We start from the raw sequence: 16936 nt of genomic DNA, 5'->3' as shown, positions 1-16936 counted from the left end.
GTTTGGAATAATAAAATGTAAAATAATTTCGAAAAATGGGTTGGACAACTTTTATCAGTATATATTAAAAAAATATACAACTTTCTAATGGAAAAAGTGGATTACCTGTTTGCTTCATTTTCATACGAGTTTGTATACATTAGTCAAATTTATTTAGATTTTTTTTTTATTTTTTCTAAATAAAAGATTATAGTTAACAAGTGCCATAGTTGCATGTATTTGTCATAAATTATTATAGTTTAATTAGGTAGATTAGTAAAGTTTAGAATTTGATAATATTTAATATTATTTTATTAATATTTTAATATTTAATTTATTTTTAACATTTTTAGATTGTATTTTTACATTAAAAAATTAATTTAAAATTTAAAATGATTAGAAATCATCATTCTATTTCAAATATTTAAATAAATAAAATTTAATATTTTTTAATATAAAAATAATAATTAATTAATATGTTGTGATGGTTAAGTTGTTGAGTTGTTATCCTTATCATCAAGGTTCAAATCTAATGGGGATGATGTCCCCCGTTTGTGGTCTCACTAGTTCCTCTCCTAAACCAACAAGTGATAAAGTATCTCAAAGTGATATCAAAGCTTGGGAAAAGGCAGATAGGAAAGCCCTAAGTGCTCTTAGGTTGGGGGTTGAAGACAAGATCCTCTTTCAGATCATGAAGCATGATACATCCAAGGAAACTTGGGATGCCCTAAAAAACCTATATGGTAAAGTGACTGAAGATGATGTTTACAAAATTGAAGATGAGCTTATCTCCCTATATCCTAATAACTTTGAATCTATATAGGATCTTATCATTAAGGTGAATGAAGTAAGAACAAAGCTTGATGATTGTGGTAGTCCTATTAAAGATGACAGGTTGATCAAACATTATTTGGTCCATATTGTGCTAGTCTTGTACTTCTTGATCTTGGCTTCATTTTGCCCTAAGACAAATTCTTCATGGTATCATAGCTATACCAAATTCTTAAATGGTATCAAAACCATAGGAGTGTCATTCCATAGCCATTAAGGATCATTATTGATTCACCTCTCAGAGGGCCATTGATTTAGATTTGGTGAATCTACAGTCATTGGGAGCATCTAGAGCCAAAGCGAACCTCACCATTGCGTCCAGAGTGCCAATTCAGTGAATTTTGACTATAAATTTGCCTCCCTTAGGCCATAGTCAAAATTGAGGCAAACTTTTTTTGCAAACGGGCACTCGAAGGCCCAATTTGCAAATTTGGTATGATCATTTTAGATCTTTGAATTTAATTTTTCAGATTTGTATATTTTATTATTTTAGTCTCTACAATTTCTCTACATTATTTTTCGGATTTGCGTATTTTGTTTAAAAAAATTTTGGCCATCAGGCCTATAGAGGAGAGATTTTTGCAGGATAAGATTGGAGCTTGCTGGTGCAAATCAGATATTGGCATCATATTTAGAAGGTAAAAAAAAAACCCCAAATCAACTTTTGTTTCATCAAATGTAGACATCTGAGGTGAAATTTAGAGCCATTTATTTTTTGGAGACGTGACGAAGGCGATTTAGGAAAAATAATTACAGAGGCAATTTTTAAACAACGATATATCCCTCATACGGACTCCTTTTTTCAAGAAATTATTTTTGTTTTAGGGTAGAATTTTGTGATCTACACATTGGTGCAGGATGTTTGAGATCTTTGTTCCTAATTTTTTTTGCAAATTGCAAATCTTGATTTTTGCAACCTCAAAGGCTCAATACAAGTTCATCTGGACACATAAACAAGTCCCATTTTTTTTGAAAGTGAATAATTTTTCATCTATTTTCCATATCTGCAATCAAATTATAGGCTTGTGTGGATAGAAATACCACTTTCAAAAATAGGTCCTTTCTTTGCATTGTATTGCTTCAAATTGTTGTATTTCTGAGCTACATTGTAAAGTTCTAGATTTGAACTATAAGAGGAGGTTGTAAAAAATGAAATCAAAAGTCCACTAAGGCCAAAATTGGCAAGTGGCTATTGTAAACGCACTAAGTATAAAGTGCCAAATCATACATTGGAGGGGTTGATTGATTATTTTTACATTTTTGGGGGTGCATACATATATTGATCCCATGGAGTTTTGTTTCACATGGTAGTTTGGTGTTAGACCAAGGTTGACAAAAAGAAACTATCACAAATGGAATGCTTTAATCATTGATCATCTAAGAAGAAAGCATAAGGAAGTATTTATTTATCTATGTTCCAAAGAACTGCCCCCTTCCACTGATCTGCCACCTGTTAAAATAATTTTAGATGTCATTTTTTTCAGTATCAATGTTTATTGCCTTGATATCATTGGAAAGGCAATTGAACCTTATGACATTTGGATGGCTCTTTGGAAAGCATATGGAGATCCTACAGTTCCTCCATTTCTAGAAGACATTCTATCTTCAGTCACTCCAGTTATGGTACCTATAACTCCAGTTGAGATCCTACCTCATGATGCTCCTGTTGCTTCTACTAATCCAGTTCTAGCCAAAGATGTTCCTGATTCAGTGTAGCAAGAAACACCATGTCTTCCTACTTCAGCTTCATGGGATGACTTCCTTCTAGGCATTGCAGTGTTGTTTGTGGAGTCTCACATTGAAGATGTGGGAGACATCATTGATGACATCAATCTTCTCTTTGTTGAGGAGACTTCTTCTTCACTTGTTGTGAGGGAACACTCTAACCCCCAACTACTTGAGCTTTCTTTCGAGACTAACATGATTGTGGATACTTCTTTACAGTAGATGGAGAAGGACTCTTTCACTTCAGAGGAGACCTATCATTCTTTGGAGATTGTATTCCAGTTTCCTCAGACATCATATCTTCTAAGGATTCTTCCTACTAGTTGGGGAGCATTCTTTACTACACCTATGGTATCACTTCTTCCTATAAGGAGGACCTTCATTCAGTTTTCACCGTGTAGCTTCTTTAGTCATCAAGGAGCTTCTATCATGGGTGTGCATTCATTATTAAGGGGAGGCAACATTGCTTCTCTTCTCATATATTCCTATCAAGATGCTTCATCATCTTTGGAGGTTGATTTAGTTTTATACATGGACATGTTACCTTGTTTGCCACCTTCTTTTGGGCATCCACCAGATTGGTTCATGGCATCTACGTTCATCAAGCACTTGTCAACATATGAGCAGACTTCAGAAGCAACATCCACAACATACTACATATGGATCCCTCTTCAATCTTCCTATCCATAGTAGAAGGCATACTTGGTGTATCTTCTTCCTAAAGGGAGAAATGTTGTTTGTCAACATTGGATTTTCTTTTGTCTTCAAGAACTCATAATCAAGAGATCCTTCACTAAGGGGGGGATTTCATGGAGGGATTCTCTATTATATATGCATGATGTTTGTCATAATGGGGGGTCTTGATTACTCCAACCATACATGCATCTTTCTTTATTTTACTTATCTCTCTTTTTGGGGGAGGGTTTTTCCCATGAGGTTTTCCCTCTTTCTCCATTTTCAAAGAGATTGCATTGCATTGCATTGTCTATACAACATTGCATTTGTACTTGGGTACCTAACATGGCCTAGTAGTTGGGACCCAATATGCATTTTCATCATAGCTTTTGTGAGCTTAAGTGAAATCCCCTAAGTTGCACTTAAGGGGGGGTGTTAGTGTAAATAATAATTATTTACACTTTACTTAAGTTTACTTAGGATAAATGCATTATTTTGTTATTTATTAGGTTAGACACCTAGGAGTATGCGTACTCATATAAGTTGTCATGTTGACAACAAAGGAGTAAACAACTCTAATTTAGCACATGGTGTCTACAACACTAGAGTTTGCATAATTAACTGAGTTGTCATGTTGACAACACAATTATTCACTCTTAATTAAGCACATGGTGTCTACAACATAATTTTACGTGACACACCTTTGCAAGCTTATCCTCTCATCATCGCACTAAGTTTTGTGCTCGATGGAAAATAATCCACTCTTGGTGGACATGTGCTTAGTTGTGAGGCTTATCATATTGCTAACTCCTAGACATTCTAGAAGCATTCTAGAGGCCTTTATACAAAGGTGCTCCTAGTGTACTTGTATATCAATTGAATTTCATATTGTTATTCTGATCATACTCTATTAGTCTATTTTGTGCTATTTGTTGAGCTTCTTAGTCTTAGATAATTTTTCCCTAAGGAAAATTCTTACAAAGTCTACTGAAGTACGCGATTTTCCTAAGTCTAACTCACACTTATGCACTACAAAATATGTGGTCACCTTAGCTCTATAAGCTAACTCAATTTGCTAACATATGTCTTGTTTTACTATTACCAAATACATCACTCTACTACAAACGAAGATATAAATGGATCAGTGACATCTAAGTCAAATAGAATAGAAAGGAAAATGCCTCATAGCACCTGAAGCCTCCAAAAAAATTCTTTTGTGCTCTTCTCGGTGATGATCAACTGCTGCAAAAGCTTTGTGAGCTATAGTAGCATCTCCAATTTTAGTCTTAGAAGCTATAGGCATATATATTTAATACTACAAAGCACACTAAGGATAATGCATTGTGATGTTTCCAAACTAACCATGAGAAAAGGATTTTTTACCTCTACCAAAGCTTCTAATTCCATTAAAGGGTGCAATGGATTGTTGGAAACTGACTCTACTAGAATATGGACGCCAACTATGTGTGAGCTTACCAAGAGGGTTGTGCTTGGTGCTATGAATGTTCTAAGAGTTATTGAACTAAGAACCCCCACTCTAAACTAGTGGTAAATACCCCTTCTGATTATTCCTATAAAATTTAGGAGGTCTCCTCACATAACTATCCCCATGAGACCGGTTACAGATGTATCCTGAATGTGATACCCACCATTCTCAACACCTCTCTAACCACCTTTACTTCTAGCTAAATTCTTCTCTACCAAGGCATCTTTAGTGACCTCATTCTTGAGGGTCTTAGTTTCAAAACTATACCTCCCCCAGTAATGCAACCATTGAGCCCCCAAATGAAATGTTGAACCATAAGAGAAGAATCATTTCCAAAACCTGCATACTCTTGAGATCAAGGAATTCACTCTTATACTTTTGCATTGACATGGCTAATTGTCATAGATTATGGAAATCATCCAGGTGTGTAGTTCTCTCCACTAATCATATAGGAAGCATTCTAGAAAGTTCTTGAGAAACAACTCCCAAGTAGTAGTGTCCATAGTGAGTCCAAGCTAATGCTTTTCAGTCTTCCTCCAAGTGGTTGCAAAACTAGAGATGTGCATGAAATTACACTTCACCTTAACAATATTGTCAAAGGGATACATAGAAAAGCACCAATGTAAAGCAATTTAAGCCAAGTCTCTGCCTTAGTACCATTGCCAGGACCATCAAAAGATGGGTTTGTGTGCGGATGAGATCTCTCATCTTATTAGCCATAGAGGTTCACAAATCAACTACAATGTTCCTCATCTTGGTACCAATATCCTCCTATCACTCTTCATTACCAAAATGATCTCACCTTGGTTATCTCTTGTTAGAATTGGTAATCTTTCCTTGGTTGTATTTATTAAATGGGATAAACCAAGGTATCCCTTATGTTGTTTGTCCTCTAGTCCACATGTGAGGACAAGTCTATTTTGTAATTCCTTTATTAAGGAAAATAGTTATTCCTCCTTAAGAGGATTATGACACTTGTTATGCACACACTTATGAATGTGGCAATCATTCACTTGGGAGTTACAAATAACTCCTCTTCTCATCTCTTTATAAGAGATGCTTCTCTCTCATTCAAAACACACAATCACTATGTAGTTCTTGTAACGAGTCTATGGCTCCATTTTCTCTCTTCTCTCTCTTCCTTTCATTCTTTAGGCATTTGCCTCATTCATATTATTCACAAGGGGTTTTCTTTGCTTTCCCCTTTCAAAATCCTTGTCTCCTCCTGTGTGTTGATCTTGGAAAGCTCTTATAAAGTATGGTAATTATGTTTGTCACAAACTCTCTTGGATTAATTGATAATTCTTTATTTTTAGTTCATTTTGATTTTATTATTTCTAACATGGTATCAAAGCTACTAATCCTTGTTTTGAGTTTTAATGTGATGAAGGTTATCATTCATTGGAAGCGCATCGTATTGAATAATCTCTACCTTGGTATCTCTATTAAAAAATTATTAAAAAAAATTTTGCTCTTGTTTTAACAAGTAGCATTTATTAATTTTAGTTTAATAGTATTTATTATTATTTTTATTGTTAAATATTATATATATATATAATTTTTATTTTATTTTTTTATTTTTTATTTTTTTTATTTCCTAACATTTTATTGGAGGCAACATTTAAATAATATTAATTAGCATTTACATTATAATCAATTAGATTTATTTCTATTCATATTTTTTTTTTAAAAAAAAAATCTATCATCTATTTTTTTTAATATCTAATATCTATATTATTTTTTAAATCTTTTGCGAATTTCTATTATTTTAAAATCCTATTTATGATTAAATTCTTATGTAACTTCTATTAATAAAATCCTCATTTTTTTTTATATTATCTCTCAACGTTTTGTTTTTTCAAATTTATTTATTTATTTATATATTCTTTTTAGAAGTTGTGAGCAACTTCTAATCTTATTCATCTCTTAACTAATACATTTATTATCTATTTCTATTTTTTTTAAATTTCTTTCCATTTCTTTCTAAGCGTTTGCTCTATTTTTATCTCCTTTCTTGGCCTCTATCTGTGGCATTTGTTATTGTGATTTAAGTTTTCCTATAAGTTCTTTTAATCTTTGGATTCAATCTACTGTTGTTGTGCTATTTTTTTTGCCTTCTGCCTGTATCATCCTCTGTTGTTTGACTTATGCGAGGACTGGAGTTCCTTAATCTGTTTGGCAAAGGTTTTGAAGTAGGAGTAAATGGAGACTGGGATCCAGCAGGCTTAGAAGGTTTCTGCACTGCCCTTAAAGTCGTATGGCTAGGTGTTTCAGCATTAACTAATCATGTTCCTGTTATTGCACCTTGTCTTCTAGCATCACCTATGCTTTGGTTGAGGCTCTTCAATGAACCTTCAGGGGCTTCCTTCTCCCATGGACGAGCTGCCATCTAACGCTCTAGCCAACTCCAATCCCAACTTGGCTTGTTTGAATCAATTTCCATCAACATTGGATGAGCGGATCTTGTTGTATTTTTCAATGACTAATGAGAAAATGCATATGCCAGTGCCCTCTCTCGCTTCAAAGTTGCCTCTTGCTTGCTCTGTAAACTAGCCTCAATTTTCCTCCTTGGATTGTAAGTTGTCATCCCAATCCTTTGCTTCCATTCTTGCTCTCATTTCCTCGAGTTCCTTTGCATGTTTCTGCATTAGCTGACGCTTTTCATTATTTTCTTACCTTCTTAGCTTAGTCTTTTGAGTTTGCAGCTCGTTCAATATCTCTGGAGTTTAATACCATTCCCTCTTTCTTCCACTTGATTGTGTCAGTTTTCTTTTCGTAAGTATGATATTATTCCTATTGTGTGTTTCATGTAGATATGTTAATCATTATTCATTTTAAATTTGGTAACGGGCACCTGTTCTTTTGGGTTGCCAACAAATATGTTATAAATTATTACTTGTACGTTTGAATTTAATAATTATAATTTGTATTAGTTAGATACATTTGAAAAATCTATTTTTTAACTTTCTATTTTAAGGATATATACAGATTCCTTAGTAACGGTTCTGCATGTTGTAGGATTATTATTCCTCTAACGTTTTCTTGCAGGATTGCATTATTATTCGCCTGTTACAACAACTATTGCTGTTATTCTCTGAAAATTTTTTTTATAACTCTTGATTAAATTTTTGGAATATTATTCAAAGTCTCATAAGGGAAGAATAATTATCATAACCAAAACTTTCGTTTGAAGCATTTCCTGATAAAGAGAAATCATTGCTAAAAAAAAAAAAAGTTGTTGCTAATTAACCACGTTATCTGTTCATGTAAGATGCTTTTTCGGCTTTTATCATTCTGAAAATTCAATTTTTTTAACAAAAAAGCACTCTATTTTGGCAATCATTCCTAATAATTATGATTAGATTCTGTTATCTAAAAGTACTATTTAAGAAGATTTTGTCTTTATTCAAAATGTTCATTCTACTTTATCTATATATATATATATTAAGGATCCTTTCAATATTGTGACTTATCATTTACATATATTTATTTAAGTATATATGGGTGCACACATATATACCCAGATAAATATATAATTTTATGACTATAATAATTCAGAATTTGATTTATACCTTCACAAAATGAATTAAGTACTCATGTTTACCTTCAATGGAGTTTTATACCTGATATACATATTTTGTTTTTTATCATCCTTGGATCTCTGCATTTTGAAATAAAGTTTAATTCATTGGATTATGAGTTATCTTACACATTTGCCTTCAACTTTACTGTGATATTTTGATCATTCTATGCCCATGTTGGCACTTTATGGTGTTATACCATTGATATACATGATTTATATGATATTTGTTTTGAGTTGCATAGGGAGCCAATTTTTTTCAAGGATAACTATGTAGGTCCCCTCAGTATAACTGATACATAGTTTCCTTATCTGGCCCATGGAGTATACCTTCATCCTATATTGGTGTGCACTCATTTTATATGAAGTTTCCCTCCATTTGGTTCTATTGATTCCACTTTGAAAGATTAATATTTATATGGAGTTTCTCTCCATTTGATTCTATATGCTCTACTTTGAAAGGTTGATATTTATGGAGTTTCTCTCCATGTTGTTCCATTTTGTTCCTCAATGCGAGGATGATATTTTATGGGGATTTCCCATTTCAATCTCTTTATCTCCTTGGTGTATGCTCCTAGTTTTGATTTAGTCATGGTATGACTTCCTACACTTTGCTCATTTTTTGAGTGTATAGGTGACGAGGCTACCATATCTTGGAGCACTCCAATATTGAAGACTCTATTTGAGAAAGTTGTTTTGACCCATGATGATTTTTTTTCCTCGTGGCAATGAAGTTGCTTGTCCATGATGGATTTCCAATTTGAAGGTAATATGTTGTTAAATCCTCTTAATCCATTCGTTTGAGTATCCTAACAAATCATGATAATACTAATTTGATCAACATGTCTCTCTTTTTACTTTATTTTCATATATTAATGTGATAATGATTTGCATACTTTATTGCTTAGATCATGAGTCATGCACGTTATGGAGGGACGCCCCCATTAACTTGCAGTGAGATGATTCTTTAAGTGGACTATCTATATCCACGTGATTGATGCAAGATTGATGCGAGTATCATTAGTTGGCCTTGTCTGTGGTCATTTGTGCATTAGTATAATATACTTTTCATGAGAGCATTGATCAAGCTTTTTACTCAATTTGTCCTTGTTGACAATTTTTTGAGCATATAATTTATCTTGATATCAAGTTATCTCCATTGCTTTATGGTAACATGTTTTATTTTCTTCGTTGTTTCTCTATCAAAGTTTTATTATCCTTATTCAAAAGGATTTCTAATTTGTATATAAGATGAAATACTTCTTGTGGATAGTTGTCTTGTTTCTTATGTCTATGTTTTTCAGGGAATCCATCCAAGCACATACAAGACAGTCTTATTTGGTGTACATTCAAATAACCTATCCACTTCTCTCTCTTGGCTCTATGAAGATCTACCTACACTCACAGGAGACCTTTTGCATAAATGAAGACATTCTCAAAGATCAAGTTGCTGCTATTTCATTGTAAAATTTGGGTTTAATATCCTTTGATGTAATTTCCCCAAGTAAAGATTAAAGGGGGGTGTTAGAATTGGTAATCTTTCCTTGGTTGTATTTATTAAATGGGATAAACCAAGGTATCCCTTATGTTGTTTGTCCTCTAGTCAACATGTGAGGACAAGTCTATTTTATAATTCCTTTATTAAGGAAAATAGTTATTCCTCCTTAAGAGGATTATGACACTTGTTATGCACACACTTATGAATGTGGCAATCATTCACTTGGGAGTTACAAATAACTCCTCTTCTCATCTCTTTATAAGAGATGCTTCTCTCTCATTCAAAACACACAATCACTATGTAGTTCTTGTAATAAGTCTATGGTTCCATTTTCTCTCTTTTCTCTCTTCCTTTCATTCTTTAGGCATTTGCCTCATTCATATTATTCACAAGGGGTTTTCTTTACTTTCCCCTTTCAAAATCCTTGTCTCCTCCTTTGTGTTGATCTTGAAAAGCTCTTATAAAGTATGGTAATTATGTTCATCACAAACTCTCTTGGATTAATTGATAATTCTTTATTTTTAGTTCATTTTGATTTTATTATTTCTAACAGAGAGAACCCAAGAGAGATTAACCTAGAAAAATGCAGCTAAGTTTATTGAATAATTTATTTTCTTAACAGATTACAAATAATAATGTAACATCAATGCAACAATGATCATGAGCAAGTAACAACAAGATAATGCATGCATACAATACAACTCAAAACATAGATTATAAATATATCAAGTATACTATAACATAAAATTACGTATATATTAAACTCTGCTAGAAACAATTAATAAACACAACTCACATAATTGAGATGAATGAATAAGAACATTATCACTTATGAGAATCACAAAACTAACTAATACAATGTCCAAATACATAAAACTTTTCATCCACTACACAAGTTACAGGGTATGAAATACAAGTCAAAGTACATATACATCTTGTAAAGGAGGCATGGCTAATACACAAATAAATACACAAGAATAAGATGAAAAGATGGAACACATCTCTAAGATGAATCATGATAAGGTAGTTGCTACAAGTATCATCCAACATCAGAATAAGAAGTCAAAACATATTTTGATAGTAAAGGTCACACTACCGCCCAACCTCATAATACCCAAAGAAGGCCCATTCCCTCCATGTTGAGGAGATAAACCACAAAACAATCATATGGATCAAAAGATGGAGTCTTGAAAAGTTATTGAAACTCAAGATCAATACTCAATTGTATAGGTAGTACATGCTAAACTAGAGGCACCATTACATGTAAGAAACCTAGGGTGTATATAGGGAAATATCATCACATGGTCCAACTCTAAGGTTACTCGGCAATCTATGTGGACCACGTCCTCCTAGTGACTCAATGTGGCATTATAAATCCTTTTGTACAAACATGGATACCAACTATGCAAGACCTCAATCAAGCATCATCTCAACTCCATCCTAGTTTGCGCTAGCACTCAAGGCATGGGTGATGAACCACACATCTTATTGATTCATTTTAACCTCTCAATGTAATTTTAGTTATCACTTATTAAGTTACTTACAATAGGTTATCTTGGTAGCCACTTTGGGCCCCGATCCCCATTACACACCACTTCCATCCTTACATCTAGATATCTTACCCTAAGCTCATAAAATATAAATTGTCTCATAAATCAAATCATTATCAAGTTTAATTCTAGAAGCAAGTAAACTAGAACATACACATTGGTCCTAAAACCATAATATATCAAATGCACATAGGTTCTCAAACCACAATAAAACAAACTGGTTGTCGAACTATGACATAACATAAGAGCATAGTACATTGTTGGGAAAGAATAATCAACACTAGAACATTAGATAAATCACTTTACATACAAACCATCATAAAAATCACACACTTCCCAGGCCTCTATATACATCCTATAGCTAGTTCCTAAACCCCCACAATAACCCACACCAAAGAAAAGACAATAGACATGTACACAATCATTTAAACAGTCTTTGATAACTAAGGTTTAATTATTTTTCTAAGATTTAGTTTGACTACAATGTTTCATTTAATGTTTCATGAAGTTCAATAGTTTTCAAACATGGAGTTTTATCAAATTCTCATTTAAAGTGAACTAATAGAATCTATATTAATTTCTCATATAATAAGACTATCAATTTAAACTTGTTTTCTCAATTAAAAACACACCTAACTTTCCCTTTAAATAAATGATAAATTAAATATCCAATTTATCTAAATTTCATATAAAATTATAAATTCAAATTTATTAATAACTTGTAAAATAAATAAATTATACCAAGGGGACACACTTGGTTTATTTTCTAAAAGTTGTAAAATTTTAAGCAAAGAAAACATTTTTCATGGCTTGAGCCAATACTAGGGGGGTGACTTCTCCCCACCCCTGCACTATTGTAGGTAGTGATCTACTAGTACAAACAACAATGATACCTAAAACAACTTGCTACTATAGACAACAATCACTTCTACGATCAACAATGTCGACTACAATGTACAAGCTGTTATGGGGATGGGTTAAACCTGCCCCACCACAAATTAATTTTTAATGGGTTTTTAAATATAATTTTTTTTAAATACATTATTTGATTATTATTATTTTAAAAACATTTTCCTTCCCTAATATGGTAGATTAATAAAATCCCACCAACAAAAAAAATAATTAAATTAATTTTTTTAAAGAAAAGAATACCATTTTTTCCTACAAATATTCTAAAAATGGGTTTCTACCCTTCCATATGGAAATTTTCCCTTATTCATTTTTTATGCTTAGGTTTTTGGTTCCCTAATGTTTGCACGTAAACATGGAAAGCCAAAAAATCACCAAAACATGATCAAATGAAAACCAACAAATTCCAAATACAAAGTAGACAATTTTTTTTGAAAAAGAAATCAAGATGAGTCTTCCAAACCCTACCTGAAATCACAATTGAATTGAAATGAGAAACAAAGTCAAAACGCAAGTCCAAAATCCAAGCTTTGAAAAACAAGTCTCTAACTTTGCACCCAAAACTAATTCATCAACCTAATAATAGAATGACAATAATAACCCAAAACTCTTCATATAGAAAAATCTATTAGATTTTCTAAAACATGTTCAAACTTTTAAAAGCAAAGATAATCATATAATAACTTAATATATTAGTTAAGTCACTTAACTCGACTTTTAACTTAGAATTAACTATTAATTATTACTTAATTGTTGTACATTTAAATAGTGTAATTACAATGTAATTTAAGATTAAATATTTTATAGCACCATTTTATGAAATAGTTATAATTATGATTAAGTTATAACTAATTAATTTAGCCAAACATAATATGCAAGCTGATTTTAGAAATTAATTCATATTATTTGTGCAATTAAATTCGGATTTTTGATTAGTAATTGATTAAATCTTTAATTCCATAATCAAACTTTTAATTACATCTTTTTAATTCAATAAAGGTATTTAATCATTTATACATTTTCTAACATTTAATATTTCAATAATCATAATATTTAATTATTCCTAAGTCATAATTAATGTTAATAAATCCATTTCACCAAGAAAATATACAATAAAACTCACATGATTTAACCACATAACAGTTCAACTCACAAGACTATCATGTTGAAGATTAGGTTCATGATTCACGTCACCTTGATGAATTCAAATAGGTAGTTTGTCAGATACTTATCCATATTTCAAGATAATGATGGCTTAGAATAGGATTTGAGTCTGTATACTATCTCCCCACTTACCATTGATATATTGTGATATCCTGCATGCTCATCCTGACAATTCAGCGAAATCAATGTCTGATACTTGCAAACCTATATAAAAGGAAAGCGCGTACAAATATATATATATATATATATATATATATATATATATATATATATATATATATATATATATATCTATATGATAAACAATGGCCAGAAGTATAACATCATGTAGATTTAGACTCGCAAGCGACTACATGACTCCCTTCCTCAATCATATCAAACACCTCTAACAAAAATATAAAATAAACACACACCATACACATGCAAGTATGGGGTAAGTAATCCATAATCATAAAATAAAACATCATCATCAAAAGTAACCATGAATGTATAATCATCCACACATGACATCTCACACTATCTAATAGGTTCTTATATAAATTAACTTACCATATAATGACATGCATCAATAATCTCCAATATCATTGAAATAACAAACATACATAATATAAAAGTGGCCTAAAAGAGTTTGGCCATATGAACTAAGAAGAAAATTATGGGGTGAGCACTACACTTTACTTATAGAAATATTAGTGTTTACATAATTTAATCATATTTGTGTAACATTCATGAATTAAAGGCTAAGTGATTCCAAATTGCTAATCTTTTTCTACCAAATATTTGCTTTCAAACATAAATCACATCCAAATACTAAGCAAGGAATCCATTTTTTCTTTGAGTGTTTATGCTTATGTAATCCAATCAAATATACTCTTCTTGTACACCTCTATGTGATTTAAAGGAAAAATAATAGTTAGTCACTTGTACTACCCAAGGATTGTGTGTATATGATATTCTCTAACAATTCATATAATCCTTAGGATTTAAGAGTAATTTTTTTTCTTTTGAAAAATCTAGTAGATTACATAAGTATTAGCTAAAATACATATTTTGATGAGATATGCAAATTGTTTAGAGGAGATATTATTTTAAGTAAAGTTTCATATATTGTATAGGTTTATAGTAAAGGACATAACAGGTTATTTTCTCAAGTTATGTCATTGGACAATATCATTGTATCATTTTCTTGAGCCTATATTCATGTCTTTGTTAGTTGAGTTGTGTTTAAGCTTGCATTATGAATTTGGTGGTTTGTTATGACTTATGCATTGATAATTAATTATCTCTAAGAAGTTTCCACGTGTCTTTAAAAATAAAATAATAGGTTTTGGGTACAATCATAATTTTTAATAGTTGGTGCTTGAGATACTAAGCCAACACTATTTATTTAGAAAAATGATATATTAGTATGCTCATAATCCAGACACACCCACTTGGTAAGATATTTTTTAATTTTATCTTCTCTAACCACTTGTGTTTACAATAATAACAACAACAACAACAACAACAACAATAAATTTATCAATTAGATGAGATTGCTTATCCAATTCAAAGTAGATGTCATTTTGAGAGAATTAACTACACAATATTGTATAATGGAATGACTATCCCAACAACCACAACTTTCTTAGCACTAAAGAAGGCTATTTGCCCAACGTGATCACTTCTTATACCAAGAAAAAGATGCTTAATAGATTATTTAAGGTAAAAATTTATAGAAAGGATAACTAACCAATCTACCAAAGAGTGAACCATAGTGTTCTCCTAACAATGAGGTTAGCTTTACATGGTAGTGGCAAAAGAAAATGAACACACACACACACACACACACACACACACACACACACACACACATACTTATAAGGAGACTTCTAGTTTTCTATTGTAAATATCTAACAATATTTACTACTAACCTCCCAATACTAGAGAAGTGAAGTCATATGAAGGCTTCCAACTTTTAGGGCTTCGTAAATGGAATAAAGTAGATTATAGGTTGAGTTTTGTTGTGGAAGTGAGGCTATTCAAAAGAAACCACTATGGAATAAAATTAACAAAATCATAGTAAAAAAGTTGTTGGTGACAATTTCCAAAGAGATGAAGATGGTTTTTACTTTTGAAATTCATCTTTTTACATTTTTCTTTGAGAAGGATCCATTTAGATAAGATTCATTTTTTCTTTCTCCTCAGTTATATGTTTGGTAATTGAAGTCAAATTTGTGCTCCAACCAACTTAGTAGGTTAATTTTTTTTTTTTTAATCTCATGGGTATGTGCAAGATCATGGTGTACCAAACTATGGCCTTAAGTGGCAGTGAAAAATCAGCAAAACAGGGTTACGTCAACTTGACACATAATTTTAAAGTGGTTATGACTTTATATCAAAAAGTTGTGCAAAAATAATCTCTAGGAAATTGAATATAGTTTCTAAAATACTAGGCCTTATCTAGAGAAAAAAATAATTGATTGGTCAAAAGTTTGGATTTTAATGCAGTACTACAAAAATTTCAGGGCGAAAATAAAAAGTAGGTGTATGTCTAACCACCTTAATCAAAATCAAATGATAATATTTTTTTAAATATAATTATAGATATAAAAAGTAGACTCATGCCCAAATGTGACGCATATTTTTGGGTATTTTTATTCCAAATAAATAAATAAATATGAATTTTCTACCAAAACTTTTTTGGAAAAAAAAAAAAAAAAAATTCGTGTCTGACCACCTTAACTAATAGAAAATTTTACCAATTTTTTTTTTTTTTCTTATACTAGACGAAGCATAGAATGTGAAGCAATTTTTATATTTAAAAATGGTTATACCTTTTGAAAGTTATAGCTATTTCTCAATCAGTATGTCAATTAACACTTTACAACAATCTTCATTGAAAATTAACTAATAAATACTTATCAAACTCAGAATTTGACAGCAATTATATCGATGGAATCTTGAGAGTGATATTAAAAAACCCTTTTCATTTCATTCAATTTTGATCAAAATAACATTGTCAGATGGCTACCCGAAGTGTAAGTGTCACTGAAACCCTTCTCAAACACGTTTTTTGGGTTGATCGAATAGGCTTGGTAAATACCAGGCCTAATTAGATATCCGATTAGGCCCGACAACTTTACACCCATATTTGGAGGGAAATTTCAAAAGGGAGATTTTTTTGAATTTTAAATTTGGAGGGAGACAAATTTAAAAGGAAATAAACTTAAGAGGGTAACTTTAGACAGTTTTAGAGGAAATTTATTTCGTGAAAGTGCGGACATTAATATTATTATTATTATTACATTATAGTAATATGTATGATTATTATTATTAAATATAATATAGTTCTAAATATAATATAGTGATATATATGATATATATTATTATTATTAAATATATATAGTAGTATTATATGACAAAATTATTCTATATAATAATATATATGGTTATTATTACTATTAAATCTATAATCTAGTAACATATATGATTATTATTGTTATATAATCTAATAATATATTATTATTATATTAAAATATAAAATATAATATAATTAT

The sequence above is a fragment of the Cupressus sempervirens genome, chromosome 4, assembly GCF_028749045.1.
Source record: "Cupressus sempervirens isolate cs-2001-9-10 chromosome 4, ASM2874904v1, whole genome shotgun sequence".
NCBI classification, from domain to species: domain Eukaryota; kingdom Viridiplantae; phylum Streptophyta; class Pinopsida; order Cupressales; family Cupressaceae; genus Cupressus; species Cupressus sempervirens.
This window is presented reverse-complemented; position numbering follows the sequence as displayed.